This window comes from Canis lupus, chromosome 22 (assembly GCF_048164855.1).
Source record: "Canis lupus baileyi chromosome 22, mCanLup2.hap1, whole genome shotgun sequence".
Classification (NCBI taxonomy): domain Eukaryota; kingdom Metazoa; phylum Chordata; class Mammalia; order Carnivora; family Canidae; genus Canis; species Canis lupus.
In genome coordinates this window covers 31,534,188-31,553,838 of record NC_132859.1, presented here as the reverse complement: position 1 = coordinate 31,553,838, position 19,651 = coordinate 31,534,188, and the positions used below count along the sequence as shown (strand labels likewise).

At 36.4% G+C, this 19,651-nt stretch overlaps 1 long non-coding RNA gene across 1 annotated transcript; it reads left to right on the top strand.

The window, feature by feature from the left end:
* The first annotated feature begins 1,649 nt into the window (after nucleotides 1-1,649).
* Nucleotides 1,650-17,925, top strand: LOC140614471 (uncharacterized). The gene is made up of 3 exons (XR_012015322.1): nucleotides 1,650-1,793; nucleotides 14,959-15,017; nucleotides 17,788-17,925. It is a non-coding gene; the product is annotated as an uncharacterized lncRNA (long non-coding RNA).
* The last annotated feature ends 1,726 nt before the right edge of the window (nucleotides 17,926-19,651 follow it).

Genomic DNA, 19,651 nt, shown 5'->3' with positions numbered 1-19,651 from the left:
CTTTCTTAGGGGTCAGAAGATGGGAAGAAGAGGCAAAATATTGACACAGCAGAAGGGGAAATAAGAGATTCCAAGCATGGAAGGGTTCAATGTCCTGCAATTGGCTCTGATACTTAGGGGGTCTCATGTGAGGACCAGAGAAAAACCTCTGGGAGCTACAGCCAGCAAGGAGATGGGACTGCAGTTCTATAGTTTTAAAGAAATAGATTGAGCTAATAACCTGAATGAGCTTTGAAGTGGATTCTTCCCGGAGCCTCACACTGAGAGCCTAGCTAGCTGACAGCTTAATTCAGTGTTGTAAAATCCGGAACAGAAAACCCAGCTAAGAGGTGCCTGGGTGGCTCAATCAGTTAAGCATCTGACTCTTGATCTCAGCTCGGGCCATGATTTCAGTGTTCTCAGATCAAGCCCCACGTCAGGCTCTGTTGAGGATGGAGCCTGCTTAAGATTCTCTCTCCTACATCTCCCTGTCCTCTGTTCTTGCTTGCTCTGTCACTCAAAACAAACAAACAAACAAACAAAAACAAAGCCCCCTGAAAAACAGCTAAGACAACCCAGACTTCTGAACTATAGACTCATGGGATAATAAATTGAATTGTTTTAAGATGCTAAATTTGCAGTAATTGCAGAGACAACTATAGAAAACTAATACACAGGGCTATGATAGAAGAGGGGTGAGTTACCCTCTTTTCCCAACTGAGGGCAGCATAGATGAGCTGACAGCTGTATAATCCCAAAGTATGTGAGCGTGCCCAGCCACCATCAGCAGCCCACAACCCCAGCCAACCACCTCACATGCATGAGCAATACATAGTTGTCTATGCCTCTGATGTTTTGTTGGTGATGGTTAATGCAACACTGTGGCGATGGGTATCTGATGTGGAGGTCAGGGGACAGCTGGATGGATGTCATGTTTTTTTTTTCTTGAAATGTTCTCTTAGAATGGTGAGAAAAATCTGATACGTTATGAGATTTAATGATGGAGCAAGATTCTAAGGTAGGTTCTGACAGAAGTTACTCTTGTTAAGGAAAAGAGATGGGAGAGTTGGATTATTTATCTGTATTATGGATTTTATATTTATGAGAATAGTTTACATTCAAGGGGAAATGGAATTTATTAGAATTTCACTTCTATTACAAGCTTTTTATGTGTGGCCTAGTCAGTCCAAATGATCTTCACATTTTGAAAGGTTTGGAATTCATTAAAAGAAAACAAAGTATCAGCCACACTGCTGCTTTGCCAAACTAGTAAGTAAACAAAAAATCCAAATGAAGCAGTTTAATACTTAGACTTAAATGAGAGAGAAACTCCACAGAGTTAAGTAAAGCATAAAATGGATATTTCCACTAAGGCTATCTTAACTGAAGCAGCTATTTTTTTTTTAAGACAAAATTAATGTAATTCTGGCTTAATTTAGTTTTGTTTTATCAAGTCAGCAGAGTTAATTCTATGTCAATAAAAAAAGAAACTCAAGCTGTGCAAATCATTTTACACTCTATGTGAATTTCTGGAGGAAATACTGAAAACATATTTAAATTGCACCATAGGAACTGTGAGTACATTTAATTTTACATTTTAAAAAATGTCATTTGTGTTTCTTGGAGAATAAAACAGATCCAAACAAAACAAACCATTCCATAATTCAGTGTTTGGGACACAGTGGGTTACAAATTGAAGAAATTCTCTCCCAGGCCAAAAACAAACACTGCCTAACATATTGTTCTTCCAATCGATACCAGACTCAGCAATGCTGGGGGTTTGTGGCTGCCCATTTCCTCTCCAGCAGCGTAAGGTAAGTATCCATACTGTTTTATGAATGAAGGAGATGCGGCTCCTGGTGGAGTGATAGCATGGAGGTTATTGTGTGCAATTCATAGTGTTTCTTTTGATCCCCTGAGAGATGTTATCTGGTCTGAGCTTGTTCCTGTAAGTAAATAACTGGTTATTAAAGAGAACTAAATAAACCAGTTATGTGATCTGTATGCAGCTCAGCTCCACCTCTGAATAGCCTTTGAGTAGTCTCAGAAAAGAAGAAAAAACAATTAGAGTTTATATACTGTGTGGTTTAAGAGGATGAAATGAAAGACAGTCATTCACTTTACGGATTGTTTTAACTGATTACAAATTGTTCTGGAGTGTATGTATGAGGAGTTTGTGTAGCATGAGATTTGAAGTCTATTTGATCTATCCATGGTAGTCCAATTTTCCTGTAATTTTGAAGGGAAAGAATTGATCCAAGTCTTTCCAGGAAAGATAACTTTATTGTTTTCTCCAAGATGGAAAATGGAATTGGTATTAAAACATCAATGCTGCCAGCAGGATGATACTGGCACCTTGGTATGGAGTCTTGCAGGAAAATTCATAAACAAACCTGATACTTCAGAACATATATTACCTGACTATGGGAAAGAAAAAAAAATCATTCAACTGTTACTTCCCTGTGGTGTTTCTGTATGTGGCATCTATTCCTACAGCCCCAAAGATCTTGTCATTTGATAGAATCTTTCTGAATATTTTAAAGTAATTTCCTCCAAAAGTACATGATTTATTTATTTCAAATGAGGATTAGATATGTTTTTGACATTGTTATTTGCATTTTGAGTTTATTATTCATTCATTCATTCATTGCATTCATTAGACATTTATTAAGGCCTTGCTGTATCTAACATATTTGATATATGGAGCAAACCATTTTCAACAGCTCCCCCCCCACACACCATATATTTCAGTGTCATATGCAGTAATAATGATGAAGTGAAACAAATAAATACATGTAACTGACGCTTGCAATTACCAAACAAAAATATTACAGAATGCAGTTGACATTCTACTTTATTCTTCTAAAATCTAAACAAAAGTAAAAATCCAAGTAGTCATATGGAATGATAGAATCGAACTAACCCAAGTTCCATTTCTTCATCTTCACAACCGCTATGTGATTGGTAATTTCAGATCTAATGTTTAAATGCAGTCATATTAGTACCACAGGAAGTGGAGGCACGGACTGTGCCTGAAATGTGTTCACATATTCCTAACTGCTATGAAGTTACTCTTAAAATGCTCACAGGTAGCTGAGTCCACATATGTTGAGGCCGGACAATATAACTGAGATTTCTCCAAATTCCATGTAGACTATAAGGCTTATTGGAAGATAATAAAATGTTACTAATTTTAAGCATACACACATAAATATGTATGTGTGTTATTGTTACATAGGAAATATTATGTAAGTATATATGCTTATATACATATATCTATTATCTATCTGTCTAGTTAAATCTCATCAGTACCTGTAGCATTTTTTTTTTTTAGAACTTAAAGACATTTGGGGAGGATAGAGTATTTTGCTGATATTGTTCAAAATTGCCGCAGTACAATGATAATAAAAAACAGCAATTTTTTCCCATTCTTTCATTGGAACAAAATCTACATTACATAAAATTTACTGTCTTAACCATTTTTTAAAAGATTTTATTTATATATTTATAAAAGACACAGAGGCAGAGACCTAGGCAGAGGTAGAAGCAGGCTCCCTGCAGGGAGCATGATATGGGACTTGATCCCAGGACCCCGGGATCACAACCTGAGCCAAAGGCAGATGCTCAACCACTGAGCCACCCAGGTGCCCTCCATTTTAACCATTTAAATGTATAGTTCAGGGGATTAAGTACACTTACAGTGCTGTGCAGTATCACCATTATTCATCATTAGAACTTTTTCATCCTCAAACTGAAGCTCTGTACCCATTAAGCAATAACTTTCCATTCCTCCTTCCTCCAGCTCCTTGCAATCACCATTCTGCTGTCTCTGTGAATTTGAATACTCCAGGTGCCTCATATAAGTGTAATCATGCAGTATTTATGCTTTCATGTCTGGCCTATTTCACTTAGCATATTGTCTTCAAGTTTTATCCATGTTGTAGCATGTATCAGAATTTCATTCCTTTTTAAGGCTAAATAACGTTCCATTGTATGTATATGCCACCTTTTGTTTATCATTTCTCTGTTGATGGACATTTGGGTTGTTTCCACGTTTTGATTATTGGAAACAATGGTGCTATGAATTGTTGTAAAATATGTTTGAGTCCATAAAGCATATTGATTCCAGTTGGCTTTATCATCTTTAAATCTCCACAGTGCTCCCTCTTGTAATTTTTGCTTACCCACCCTGTGCACTTGGTACCTCAATGTATGGAGGCACTGTTGTGGTAGGGAAAAGATACTATGCTAGATAGGAGATTCAGATTTTGGTGTCAACTCAATGGCTGTGTGAATATAGATGTCACAGCTGAGTCTCTGTTTCTTCACTGCCAGAATGACATTGTTTGATGAAATCTTATGTACTATTCACTCCATCTTATGCTTTTATGAGTGTAGGCAATGACTCAACTCTGTTTGGAAAGTACTTTTGCCTTGAAGCATCTCATTCTTCACAGTAATGCTGTGATGTTAGTTTTATGGTCATTCCTATCCCATGAGGATAGTGATCCTTTTTTGTTTTGTTTATTACTGTCTTCAAGACTCTAGCATTACTATCTGGGTTAGAAAAGCCTCCCAATAAATATTTGTTAAGTGAATGAATTTTCAAATGATATTAATAGAGTTCAGAGAAGTTGAATTACTTATCTTGAATACTTTACACAGTAAATAATGTCTGTTCTAGAACTTAGTCTTCTAATTCCAATTTCTATGCAATTTTCACCATTCTATTTTGACATATTATATTCCCAGCTATAGGAGCAAATATTTATTAGTAATGTGCCTTACTTCAGTTTCATTATTTCATTAATTTTAAAATGTACTCTGAGTATATAAAATTGTTCTAGTTTTATAGATGAGGAAACTGAGCTCAGATAATTGATGAAGTGATTGGTCCAAATAGGTAAAGGGCAAAGCTGGGATTTAGACACCAGGCTTCCAACTCTGGAGGGAAGTTCTATAAATAATTAGAATGAGCAGACACTGCTACTTGAAAAAAGGAATTTGAACTTAACCTGAAGAGAATTGTAGAATAACTTTAGCAAAGTTAAAGGAACAGTAGTATAAGCAAGATTAAGGCAGGAAATGAGTGGGTCTGTTCAGAGGGGTCTTTTTGGGAAATGGGCATCTGGAGCTGCTGAAAAACTTTAGGGCTGATGCAGTAGGTATTGAGAGATGAAGGGAACTTTCTCACTATTTCAGAGCATACTTGGTATGTTTTTGGTAGGTTCATCTGTCTGTTACTTAGCTTTACACAATAAGTCATTCAATTCCATGAATACACCAAGACATAATTAGTCTCTAGCGCGTTGATTCATACTAACAAAATCACAAGAGAAGGACTCATAATTCAGAGTTATTTTACAGTAGGAAATTTGCTTCACCTGAGAACTAGTGGGGCCAGGTGGGTGAGGGAAGAACAGTGGAGATTGTGGTAGGGAGATGGCAAGCATCAGTGCTAGAAGTTATTTCAGCTCCGGAGATAAGACGAATGATTTTCTCACATATTAAATCTCATCAAAGAGAATTGATATCCTTTCTTGCCAAAGTAAGTTGATGAAATACTATCCTAAACTCTAGAACTATCTAAGGACATGCAGCCTGTCATTTAAAAATCTCATCTCCTACAGCTGCTACAGGATAAACATTCATTCATTCTTGCCCTCTGCTGCTCTCCTTTTTAACACCAGGATGACATTATCATTTGATCATTTTTTCCTCATGTGTGACAATCTTGAAGTTTGTAGTTGCAAAGCCATTTCAGGGCACTGGGTTGAGAGTTTTGAGGCCCATATCAAATATCAGTTTTGTCAATGATTTGACAGTGTATTTGAGCAAGACACTTCCATAGATAGGCCTAAACTTCTTCATCCTTATACAGAAGTGTTGGAGTAGATAATAATAAAGATTCTGTTCTGCTCTAATGGATTGTAATATATTTAAAACTGCAATGGGGATCCCTGGGTGGCGCAGCGGTTTGGCGCCTGCCTTTGGCCCAGGGCGCGATCCTGCAGACCTGGGATCAAATCCCACATCAGGCTCCCGGTGCATGGAGCCTGCTTCTCCCTCTGCCTGTGTCTCTGCCTCTCTCTCTCTCTCTGTGACTATCATAAATAAATAAAAAAAATTAAAAAAAATTTAAAACTGCAATGGCACATATTTATTTTTAAAGTGAATTTTCTATAATGGGTCTTTTCTGTTTTTTTTTGTTTTTTTTGTTTTTTTTAACTTCTTATCATCTTTTCACCTTGTCAGTTGGCTTAGTTGGAAGAGGAGAAGTGACCTAGGGGAATTCCTTCTGTCAGTTTTTAATAAGTCATTGGTAGCGACTTTATTTTTGTGCTGTGCCTCACACAAATTGATATGTTGAAGTTCTAACTCCTAATGTGATGGTATTAGGAGGTGAGGCCTTTGGGAGGTGGTTAGGTCATGATAGTGTAGCCTACATGAATCAGATTAGCACCTTTCCGAAAGATCCCCAGAGAGCTGTCTTGCCCTTTCCATCATGTGAAGACACAGGGAGAAGATGGCCTAGCATGAACTAGGAAGTAGACTCTCACTACCAATACCTGATTTGACTTGCAGCCTCCAGAACCATGAGAAATAAATATTATTCAAGCCCCCGAGTCTATGGTATTTTTGTTATAGCTGTCGAACAGACTAAGATAGTCCTCTTATTTCAACTCAGTCAATCACCCATCCCTGCTTTTTCCTCTTAGTAGTCAGGGAGACTCTAAGGTTTGGGTGGCATATGTCTCCCACAACCCTCAATACTTTATCTTCAGTGCTCTGCTAAGTTAGATGTCACTCCTCTCTCTGCTGCCTAATGTTCCCACCCTAATGGACATCTCTGCTTTTTTTTTCCTCCTGTTTTCATGGTCCTTGCTGGCTACATTTTTTGAAATGTCTCTACTGTCATTTTATTGGGGTTTCAGGAAATAATGGAGATAAACACATGTATTCAATTTGCTGGGTTTAACCAGAGAAATCACCTCTGTAATATTTGATTAAAGGTATGAAATGGAAAATGTTGGCGAAAATTATTTTGGCAGCCATGTGTGAATAATGAACTGGAATAGATCAGAAACCAGAGCCCGGGAATCAAAGAAGACTGTTTCCATAAGTATAGTATAAAGCGAAGAAATAGGGGTTTCCTGATGAGAACAGCTTGAGTCAGAAAGTTATATTTGGAAAAAGAATAAAGTAGGACTTAATAAATTTTAAGGTGCTGAATAACCATGGTCAAACGAGAGAGAAATTGAAGTAAGCTCCATGATTTAAAGCTGTTTTAGTGCTGTTGATTGGAGCCAGGAAGACTGTGTGTCAGTGTTAAAATGAAGCTGGACTTAGATGAATTGTTGAAAAATTTAACACTGAAAGGAAAAAGCACCAGGGCAGGAATGAAAAACACAAGAATTCAGACAAGGATTTCAGTTTTATTTTGAGGTGGATGAGACCTGATCTGAGCATTAAACCAGTGAAGAGATAAAAGATTTTAGTATATGGGAGGAAGTGGGTATATGGTGTGAGGACTCCTGGTTTGGTAGCCCAGAGCTCTTTCCAAAGTGTGTACTTTGGTGGTGCCACAAATGCTTGTTTGCCTACAGGATACTTTGTGAGTCTGATGGTTGTGTGCCAGTAATGGCCTGGGTGCAAAAGGTGTTGCAAACACTTGAATCATCCTACTTCTTCTTGGCCAGTCATCTTGAGGTTTACCAACTAGTTCCTACTGTTAAAATGATCAGAGCTGCCTATTCAGATGATTGCAAGTAGTTACATATTATCTAACCTATCTTTCTGGCACTCTTCTCTGTTCCTTTGTATAGATTTTTAAGGTGATGCTTACCGATTTTCCCTTAGTTCCTGAGAGTCCAATTTTCAGGATCTGTGCAGCATGTAGCATCTGCTAACTCATCCCTGAATGTGTTGGTTCTAAGATTGTAAGCTCCAACTATGTGCCAGATCTCCCTCTCTACCTTCTGAGTAGTTGACTGATAGGTTTCACAACCCTCACTAAGCATTTAGGACTTAAGATCTTCATATATTTGATATTTGGTTTTGTTTACATATTCATATCTCGAATCTTGCTTTATCATTTTAAAAACCACTTGAGAACTATCATAATATTATAGCATTTTTGATGTGGTTACAGTTACACTCTGGCTACTTCCAGCTTCTGGGATTAATCTTTTGCCCTTTTCCCGATCCCTCCCAAAGAAAAGCTTTCTCTTGACATCAATAAGTTCTGACGTTAGAGGTGGATTTCTTTCTTGATTGGTCTGCCTTCCTTCTTCCTTCCTTCCTTCCTTCCTTCCTTCCTTCCTTCCTTCCTTCCTTCCTTCCTTCCTCCATAGCTGTGTTTCAGACATTTCAGTGGGAGCAAGGTGCTTTGGTAGTGTCATTCTCTTAATTTTAGAATTCTTCACACTTTGCAGAATCCTGCTTTGTCAGCTGCTGCTGTGTATATATATTCCACAAGGGCAATGTATAGCCATGGTCAGAAAATTGCCATAAAAATTAAGAAATTAAAACTTCTGAGGGTAAATTTGAGGAAACTCGGGACATACAAATAGGAAGTTACTTATTGTACAATTTCATTTAAGAATGAAGAAATACTATCAGTCCTAGAGAGAAAAAATTTGAGTATTAAGTATAGATTAGAAAAATATGATCATGACACTGATGGGCAAAATATCTACAGTTTATGATGAAGTAGTTGGGAGAAAGGACAGAAATGAAAATATATTTCTGCCAACGAACTGATTAGGGACAATAAATAAAATTCAAGAGTATGTGTTGTGGTTTAAACTGAATAGATTAGGGATCCCTGGGTGGGGCGCAGTGGTTTGGCACCTGCTTTTGGCCCAGGGCGTGATCCTGGAGACCCGGGATCGAATCCCACATCGGGCTCCCTGCATGGAGCCTGCTTCTCCCTCTGCCTGTTTCTCTGCCTCTCTCTCTCTCTCTCTCTCTCTGTGTGATTATCATGAAAAAATAAATAAATAAATAAATAAATAAATAAATAAATAAATAAATAAATAAACTGAATAGATTATTAATACAGATAGGAGGCAAAGAAGTAGCTGAGTCAGAGTATAATAGAATATGGTAAAGTAGCAGCATATTGATTCATATACTATTACTGCTCTTTTTTTCTTGGAATTTTTAAGAAGTGAATTTGTTTTTATTGATGGGTAGTTACTGTTGGAAAGTATTGAACTCTAGAGTGTTCACATAAGGGATATAAAAAGGAGTTATTAATACATTATCTTATGATTTTGAGTGAAGTCTATATACGGTATGTCTGGGGAGCAAAGCAAGAGACTTCTGGAACATATTTTAAATGTATATAATTAAAGAAATTTCAAAGAAAGGTTAAATGACCAGACTCTCAGGGATTCATAATATTCCACATTTTCTATCAATAAAGAAGCATTGAATTATGTTTTTATGAATAAATACATAATTCTTGTGTGTATTATGGGCATGATATGTTGAGAAATGGTACATATGGAACAAAAAAGTTAATAAAATAGTAATTCACTTTTTTTCCTCTTTATGTTAAATTTGTGGACACATAAAATAGAAGTGAGAGTTTCTAATACCGTGAGGAAAAGTGAATAATGATCTTATGTTAAAGTACGATAGTTGGTGACACTTTTAGTTAGTCTGCCTATTCTCAGCTTGGAAAAATTAGCAATATATATTAAGTCTCTAAAATAATAAAAATAAGTCCTCAGACCCCCATGTTTTGCTTTAAAGCCGTCTCAATATTTGAGCAGCCAGGCTTAGAATCACAGGTGTTCCATGTTGCACTGGATGGAAAAGGTGCTTTGAAAATGATATGTGATTTAAAGATAAAAATGAAGACTCCCTCTTCCTTCTACATTCTGTCCATAAGGAGAGTTTTTAAATGAAAATTTTCAAAAAGATTCTTGGAAGATACCCAAGTTGTTGGCTATATTGTTACCAAGACCCAGTAGGTTTTATTGTTTTCCTCTTAATCTAATTTCAAGAGTATATGTATTCTGATGAGGTTTTTGGATTCCCTAATTCTTCTTCTGAGGTTCATTTCTATCAGGTATCCTGTCAGTTAAGCTGGAAGTACCAAGCAAATAGAGGTGGAGAAATATTATTTTTGCCTGTTGGATATATTGAGTTGAAAAAAACCATAGGAAGGCCAGCGAGTGGATCAAAAATGAGATACACATTGAGGAATCAAGGGAAAGAAGCCATCACATATAATTTAAAAGGAAATCAGATTGTCAGAGGAAAGCAAGTGTTCAGGAAAAATATGATTAGAAAAACTTCTTGCTCTAAGTAGATCATTGGAATATATTTTTAAAAGGTTTTATTTATTTATTCATGAGAGACACAGAAAGAGAGGCAGAGACACAGGCAGAAGGAGAAGCAGGCTCCCCACAGGGAGCCTGATGTGGGACTCAATCCCAGGACTCCAGAATCATGACCTGAGCTAAAGGCAGATGCTCAACCACTGAGCCACTCAGGTGCCTCATATCATTGGAATATTTTATTTGTCCTGCCATGACACACTGAATATATAGGTATGTGTTCGGTGTATACTTAAAGTTATTTTTTTAATTTTTAAAAAGATTTTATTTATTCATTCATGAGAGACACACGGAGGGGGGGGGGTGGGCAGAGACACAGGCAGAGGGGGAAGCAGGCTCTATGCAGGGAGCCTGACATGGGACTTGATCCTGGGACTTCAGGATCACGCCCTGGGCTGAAGGCAGGTGCTAAACCGCTGAGCCACCCAAGGATTCCTATACTTAAAGTTATAAAATAAATGGACAAAAGAGGGTTGATTGTACCTAAGAAAGCAAAATAATAATGTGATCTTTTCAAGTAAAAAATTATTTAAATTAGCAAATGGATAAAAGAGATGTGAAAAATCAGACTTACTATAAATACCTCAGAAGGAATAAACTTGTAACCCTTATAAATCATGACCTATTATGATTAAAGAATGTCATGGTACTCCTTTGCTAAATTTTAGTAGTGGGAGCCATTAGCACAATTGGTTATAACTTCCTACTTTTGAGGCATAGATTTCATTTGCCACCTGGGCTAGATAGCTACAAACATGGACTATTTGGTAGAGTTTTGTAGCATGGCTCTGTATGATAGCCAGATGGGAGCTCTGGGTAATCAAAGTGTGACCAGCCTTGTATATACAACCCAGAATGTCTACATTTTGATGCTTCTTAGCACAATTGGAGTTGTAGAGTATAGATACAACCTTGCCATAAATTTAAGGGCATAAGGTCCTGTCTTTGAATAGTGGTGAGGTAAATTCTCATTGCAATCTATGCATTGTTTTTTCAAGAAACGACTTTCCACATAGGATATATAACTCGTAGCAGAAGTAGATGGTGCTTTTGGTAAGACACCATTCTGTAAGAGGTGCTGCTTGCTTATCCAATTAGTTTGTCATTTCCATCAGTCAACTAGACTTTATATTATCTACTATTTCTCTCTCTCATCAACTTTGGACTTTATAGTAAATACTCAGTAAGAATTGAAGGCTATAGAAGCTTTCTGTATATCCAGTGTAATAAGTATGTATCAAGATGTTTCTTGTCAGTACCAGAGAATTTTCAGTCTCTGAAAAGTCTAGTGTTAAACACAGAGTTTTCAACAACTGCATTTTTACCTTTCCAACTACTGTGTAGATGTGTACTTGTAGAATTTAAGATGATTCCATCTTTAACACACATTTTTAAAATGCCTGCTCTAGTTGCTAAACACCTTTAGGAAGAATCCTACTATTTGTATGGCTTCTCAGTCTTTTCATCCTCCCTAATCCTGAGAACATCTATACTACTCCTCCCTGATTTGGAGTGGGAAATAGCTTTGGCAAGCTTGAATTTTATCTAATGGTACAAACTTGTGACAAGTAATGAATAAGCCACAGACATTTAAAACACAATATAATGAACATAGATAATATTTTAAATATCACTACATATTATGATAAGTATCACTACATTGGCAATCATAATATATAAACATATCAAGGTAACATCCTGTATTCCTTAAACTTATGCAATGTTACACATCAAATTTATTCATTAAAAGATGAAGTAACAAAAATGAAAAAGGAAAAGAATGGATTTGAACAACATGAAGAACCCTGTATCTCCTGTATATTTCCGTGCCCGTTGTCTTTCCTGAATGGAATCATCCACTCTTGGTGCCTTATTTAATAATCCCACCAAGTATTCATTCAGTTACCCTTGTTATTTTCAGCCAAGTCTTGTGATAATGCCCCTGTATTTCTGGGAAAAAAAAAGAATGGGGGAGAGGTAGGAAAAGAACCATCTCTTATGCTTGTAGTAAATCTTATGGCTATATATTTGATTTCCTATAGCTCTCTCCATAGCCAATCTAGTAGACCATTGTAACTGGTGATATTTTGCTTGATAAAGAAACTAAAACTCAGAGACATATGCAAATTTGTAGGAAATGAAAGCAAGAATTTTAACATCCTTTTGTCCTTCCATCCTATCCCTATAAACCATCTTACAAAAAGCTGCCTTACCAGGAAGACTCTTGTATGACTTTAAATAGGATGTCTGCCAGCAATACTGATAGGAAAGGAAAATCACTTTAATAAAGGAAAAGAGAATGGGTGCAGAGGCCACTGCCCATAATCTCCTACATACAGGGCTTACAAAGATGAGGGCTGCAATTATACCTCTGCAGGAATTATAACATTTTCAAGTGTTAATTACGTCAGTATTCTGAAGCTCTGAATTATTGCTTGGCACAACTGAAACTGTCGAGTGTACAAAATAACACTGTCATAGATTTAAAAGTATAAGATCCCATCTTTGAAGGGTAATACAGATAAAATCCCATTGCAATTAGTATGTTGTATAGGTTGTTAAATTCTTTCTGCATAGGTCTAATTGTCTGTTGGTCTATTAGTAGCAACAGAAAAATATCTACAATAGATTTTCTTGGCTCCCAACAGGGATGTATGTTGGGGGAAAGTAGGAGGAGTATGAAAAGAAGGGAGATTATATACATATGTATATATATATATTTTTTTCTTTTTATGGAAAGAAGGGAGATTATATATATATATAAAATAATTGCCTAGCAAATAAGGCCTAGAATGTAAGTAATCACAAGAATATCTCAGACTTATAGTATTCACTTGGATATGTCCCAGCATTTTAAATTGAAAATATTGCTGACTCTGTACTTTGTTCTTCATTGTGTGCTATGATGCCAGCTGGGCAGAGCTTTTCAGTGAGATTTATTTCAATACAGGACAGCTTCACTTGGTGCAGGTACAGTTCATACAGAATTACCCATTCAAAGACATGGTACTTATGGTACTCATTCATCTCAGGAACCTTAAAGCCCAGAGAACTTCTTACTTTTTGTTGCACTATTTGATTTTTTAATTTTGCAGGCTTCTATTGACTGGATGTGTCCCCTTTGATTTCATGCTCAGTGTGATGATTTTGGGAGGTATTAGGTCATGTGGGTAGTACACTCACGAATGGGGTTAGTGACCTGGAGAAAGAGACACTTTATCCCTTCACCATGTAAGGACACAGCAGAAAGATAGCCATCTATGAACCAAGAGGAGGCCCTCACCAGACAATGAATCTCCTGGTGCCTTGACATTGAACTTTCCAGCCTCTGCGAAGAACTGTGAGAAATAAATTTCTGTTATTGATAAGTTACCCAGTCTGTGGTAGTTATAGTAGCCCAAACAGATGAAGATATGGGCTAAAGGCTTATGTCAACTATGTGGGCTTAATATGCAAATAATAGGAAGTGGTCTCTGATAATGATAAACGAACACTCATGTTTGGGCACTAAAATGATGCACTGGCTACATGTAGTCATTAGTCATAATTAATAATTACCTTCCATTCTTTGTGTTATGTTACAGTTCTCACGTCTCTCCTTGTCTCTTATCTAGTATCTTTAGCTATTGTCAACTAAATGAACAGATTGTTCAAAGAATGCAAAATAGGCTCCAGACAACTCTCCCAAGCACACACCCACACATCGTCAGTTGTGTTATCAGCCTTAGCAAGAGAATGCAGCATTTAAATTAAATTGATTTTTTGAAATCATGAGTTATTCATTGGAAAATGGGGAATGAAGATAACCAGAATTTTTTTAATCTTTTATTAAGGTAGATAGCATATATTTTTCCAGAAATGGTTTGTTTAGAGATAACCCAGCGGTGGCTTAGAAACTATCTTTTGGTTAGACAAACAGGTGGTATAATCTTTTTTGTCATCTTAGTAAAAGTAATTATTTGCTAAAAAGACATGAGCACTTTCCCTCCTTTGTTACTAGTCTTTTTTCGTACTCTTATATAACTTAATGTTTTTCAAAATACTTCCACTATGGTATTTTATGTGATCCAAAGGGATGTTTTCCAGCTCTCAAAAGAACAGCAGTAACAATAAAAACCTTTCACAGTAAAAAGATAAATACAAAATGGCCTGGAAATGAAAACACAACTAAATGTATCTGAAATTATTGAGAAATAAGGTCTGTGAACCCTCCTTCCCATGTGATAGGATGGTTCTTTAAATCAGGACTGCACTAATTTACAAATAGTTCTGTTTTAGGCACTGTTACATACTGTATATGAGTTTTAAGCCATTTCCTTATCAAAACAATCCTATGAGTTTAAAGTCATTTCTTGATCAATACAACCCTGGACAGTGTCACTACCTTTATTTTACAGATGAAGAAATTGAGACACAGAGATATTAAGTAATTTAAGTTATGCAGCTGGTAAAGCTAGAATTCAAACCCAAAGAATCTGTCACTCAAGTCTGCATTTTCATACGTAACTTATCAACAGAATTTGGCTTGGAGTAGAGGAAGAATTTCTCTTTGAAAAACTCAACTGAGATACTGAAAATATACTTGTTCTCATCTAACTTTAATTTTTCTTTCTCCTTTCTCTTCTAGGCAACACTGTTGAATGCTAATGAATGTATATTTTATTCAACCTCACCAGTCATTTGGGGGTAATTAATCTGAGTTTTACATATCCAGCCTCTCTTTCAATGAGTAAACTTTGAGCAAAGCATGTTTCCACCACTGAGTATTTGCTTCTGCATGTAGGGGCAAATGAGCAGCATATTTTTGATTCCTGTTTTGCTGTCCTTGTTATTGGATTCAGTGGTAAAGAGGAATGGCAAAATCATTAATCAGAGTATAGAGATTCATTTTAGCAACGGATTGTGGGAACCCTCACACACAAAGATACCTAAGTTCATCAACAAAAAACACAGCCTGTGATTTGCACAACTGGCACGTAGGCGCTAGTCATTCTACAGCACTGACACTGGTATTCAAATAGAAAACTGTCAGCAAGCCATTTGCTCTTTCAGCAATGACCAGCATAAGTATGAAGTATAATAACAGAATCAGGATGCCTTCTCCATCTCTGTTAATTTTGCTTACCTTTTTCCTTTTTACCTTGCTTGGGGTTTTGGGGCATCCTTGGGTTTTGTTTCACGGCATATCTGTCATAGTTTCCCAGGATTCTGCAAGTTCCTGGGAAATTCTTAAAGTGCTTGTATATTTTTCAAAGAGGTAAAGGAACAGTGCCCTGCTTCAGAGTATAGTACTTGAGTAGCTTGGGGTACAGTGTTGCCCAAGGAGGTGTGGCTTGGGCTTAGGAAGAGATGGCTAAGGCTTTGACTAAGCTTTTAGGAAAATTTACACTGGAAAGCTCAGTGCCCCCCATCCTCTTTTGTGCTGTGCAATGTTTTGAATTATGGTGAATATATCCCTAGAGATTAAGTATATGCATGTTACACGTGTGTGTGCACGCACACGCAGTCAACTTGGCCTCCAATTGTTCCATCTTTACCTGCTGTTGGGGCTGGGAACAACTGTGAGGGAGGTACTGGGTTGGGGGGAAAGGCAGATTTGTTGTGGTATGTACTTTTATATTCTTGTTGTAATCCTTGCGCATGACATATAAAGAAATGCAACATAGCAGGAAAAAAATTGCAAAAGCTTTGGTGCCCCATAGCCAGCTATAGCTCAGCTTTTGCTCCTCATCTGTCACTGGCCAAGCTTCTCTTTCTAAGTCTCAGTTTACTCTTTTGTGAAATGAGAATGGCACCACATACCTTGTAACACTGCTGTGGAGATTTTCATAAGATTATAAATTTACAGGGCTAAGCTAGGACCTGATAAGTGGCAGTCATAAAATTTAGGATAACAAATGCTAGGATTTTAAAGCATACATACTAAGTAGTTTACCCAGGTGACTATTAATTCTGTTGATGGGGTAAATTCTTGACTTTTTTGACAGAATTAACTGAATAAGTCAAAAGATTGAACCTGATTGATTTTTAAAAATTTTAACCACTTTACCCCCACCATAGATATAAATAATTTGACCAATGATGATTTTTTTTGATTCCTTATTGATTGAGGCTTAGCACATAGTACACATGTTCTGCTAGTTACCTAGCCACAGGAATATACCAACGTGCATGGTTTTAAAAATATTGGCCATAAGGGTTTATTTCTTCATATGTTTTTAGAAATGGTATATAGTAGGGAACCTTCTAAATCAGAAAAGAGAACATATTCTGGGCAGTATATGAGTGAATGTGAAGAACTAAACATGAACAAGAAACAACAAGTGTTGGCAAGGGTATGGATAAAAAGGAACCCTTGTATATTATTGGTGAAATGCAAACTGGTGCAGCCAATGGGGAAAACAGCATGGAGTTTTCTCAGAAAGTTAAAAATAAAACTACCCTATGACCCAGTAATTGCACTTCTGGGTATTTGCCCTCCAAATACAAAAATACTAATTCAAAGTGATACAGACACCTCTATGCTTATTCCAGCACTATTTACAATGGGCAAATTATAGAAGCAACCCCAGTATCCATCAGTAGATGAATAGATAAAGAAGATGTGGTATACACATATAGAGAATATTATTCAGCCATAAGAATGAAATCTCATCATTTACAATAGCATGGATAGAGCTAAAGAGTATAAGCTAAGCATATTAAGTCAATCAGAGGAAGATAAATACCATATGATTTCACTTATATGTGGAATTTAAGAAACAAACAAGGAGAGGAAAAAAGACAAACCAAGAAACAGACTCTTAACTCTAGAGAATAAATTTACAGTTACCAGAGAGGTGTGTCGGGGGATGGGTGAAATAGGTGAAAGAGATTAAGAGTACACTTACCACAATGAGCACTGAGTAATGTATAGAATTGTTGAATCACTATGTTGTACACATGAAACTAATATAACACTGTATGTCAACTCTACTGGAATGAAAAGCTTAATAAATTTAAAAAATAAAAAAATAATTAAACATAGGATAGATTCTCATCCTCTCCACCTTTTATCCTTCTCAAGGTAGGAAAATTGGAAAACATTTTGGAATGAAATGATTAGAAAACGATAACGAGTGGTCCCTCCCAGAATATTTGAAAATATGAAATGTACTTCTCATTTGTAGCATGCATGTGTTTTTTAATTACAAAATAAAGATAGAAGCATATGAAACACTCAAAAGAGCTAGTTTATGAGTAATTCAGAAGGATCAGACTGGGGTAGTATATGTATTATGTGTAATTTGCTGCACATGTAATGATTGTGCTTAGTGTCAGCCCATTAAGAAACATCTGCCTTCACAAAAACACTAGACTAAATTATGTTTGTGCCTCACAGGACATCTTCAGTGTAGATAAATAATATATGTTTAGAGGTTTTATAGATTAACTTAAAATGTGTCTTATTTTTCAGTTCCTTTGGAAACACACTACTCAGGAACATTTAACTTAATTTCAGTTTGTTACGATGATCCTGTTTCTGACTTGAAAGCCTCATCCACAAAACCATTCAAGATCATTTTTATCAGCATGCCCTGAAAATAATTATTAAAGAAACTAATATTCAGTCTCTTCTAAATTCGTTTTCTTGGTACATTTTAATAGTGTCTACTAAGGGTTTTTGAGACCATTTTAATCCAAAGTTTAGAGTGTTACTTATCAGAACTTTTAAAATGCTTAAGGAAAGCATATCCAAAGCCTGCTATCATGTTGATTGCGACTAGTGAGGACCTACATTTACGTTAAAACAGTGTGTTGTGAACAAGGCAAATATTTTCCTCTAGTCTTTGTTCCAAGACTGTAGTAATCTGTAAATGGAGGTTATTTTAACCTCACTACATTTGTAATATTGTTACCATTAGCAAAAATCACATAGAAAATGGATTTATTAAGAGCACATGCATATGTGTATTATGGTATCCTATGTTATTTAATAATAGCTTAAGTTATTTCAGATATGAAAGGCAAAAGATATATCTTGGAGAATTTCTCAGATGGAAATTTTATAAAGAAATGTTAGAGAAAAGAAGACCTGTATGATTCAGGCAGAGAACATGAAATAATTTATGGGAATGAAGAGAAAGATGGGGAAGGAATTTTCTCAGATTGGCCAAGGGTCTGAGAGAAAGAACAGGTGCCTGGAGTCAAGGTGAATTGAGAAGAACTGGTTTTGAGAATGGGCCCAGTCTCTCACTAGTTGTATGGTCATGAGAAAGTAATTTAGTTCTAGTGGCCCTCAGTTCATTTATCAATGAAGAGAGAAGATTTGACCTAATGATCTGTAGTATCTTGTCCTGCACTAATCTGTCATGATTATTCCAACATCCAAAGCTAGGCCATACTTTGCATCATTGCTCCTATGGTTCCATTAGGATAAAACCTAGGATTGTATCCCCTCCCTACCTGCCCCCCCGGAAACTTTACTCTTCAATTTCCATTTTCATGTTGCCACTTGAATTATTTGATTCATACTTACCACTGCTTTTCATAATTTATAAAGTATTGTTTTCAAGGACAATTTTGGTCTTTAAATTACTTTGTTTCCCAGAAAATGTATTATTCAGATATTGCCATCATCAAAATTACAGAATCATAGAATATTATAGTGTAGGGGGCCTTTAGAGGAAGCTGTTGTTTATGGGAATTTACTTTTTAAAAATTTGGATCAACACTTATCTAGTGTGATAAAAGCTCCAAAATAGAAATAGCTACACAGTCACTCAGTTGAAAATGGAAGTGTCAATTTAGATACAATCTACTAATTAAGCTGATTGTTAGTGAAGAGTAGCCAGTCATAATTGTCAGCAGTTCTACTTTTAACATGGAACTTGTCCTACACTATTAGGGAATATAATTTAAGGAAACAGTCTCCATGCATGTTCATGCAAGATCAAATTTATCAAAACAAAACAATCAGCTTCATGTATCTATACCCTCTTCAGCTTCACAACATAGGCATCATCAAAGCTAATGTTGATCAAGCCTTTCCTGGGTAACAGTGTCTTAGGTTAGCTTTCCCGTGAAGTGGACTCTAAGATGAAGATGAGTGTGCATGAAATAGGTTGGGAAATGGTATTGTGATCAACACCTGTAAGAGAATGAGGAAAGCAGGATTAGACCAGAAAGAAGTTGGACTATATAGTCCCTCTCTGCTACTCATAGGTAGCTCAGGACCTGGCTTTTCAGAATTGTCGTGAAATGATAGCATAGATGTAATTGACCAAGCATTGGAGGTAGGATATCCATGGGAAGAGATAGCTCTCTGAGGCCAGGTCCCA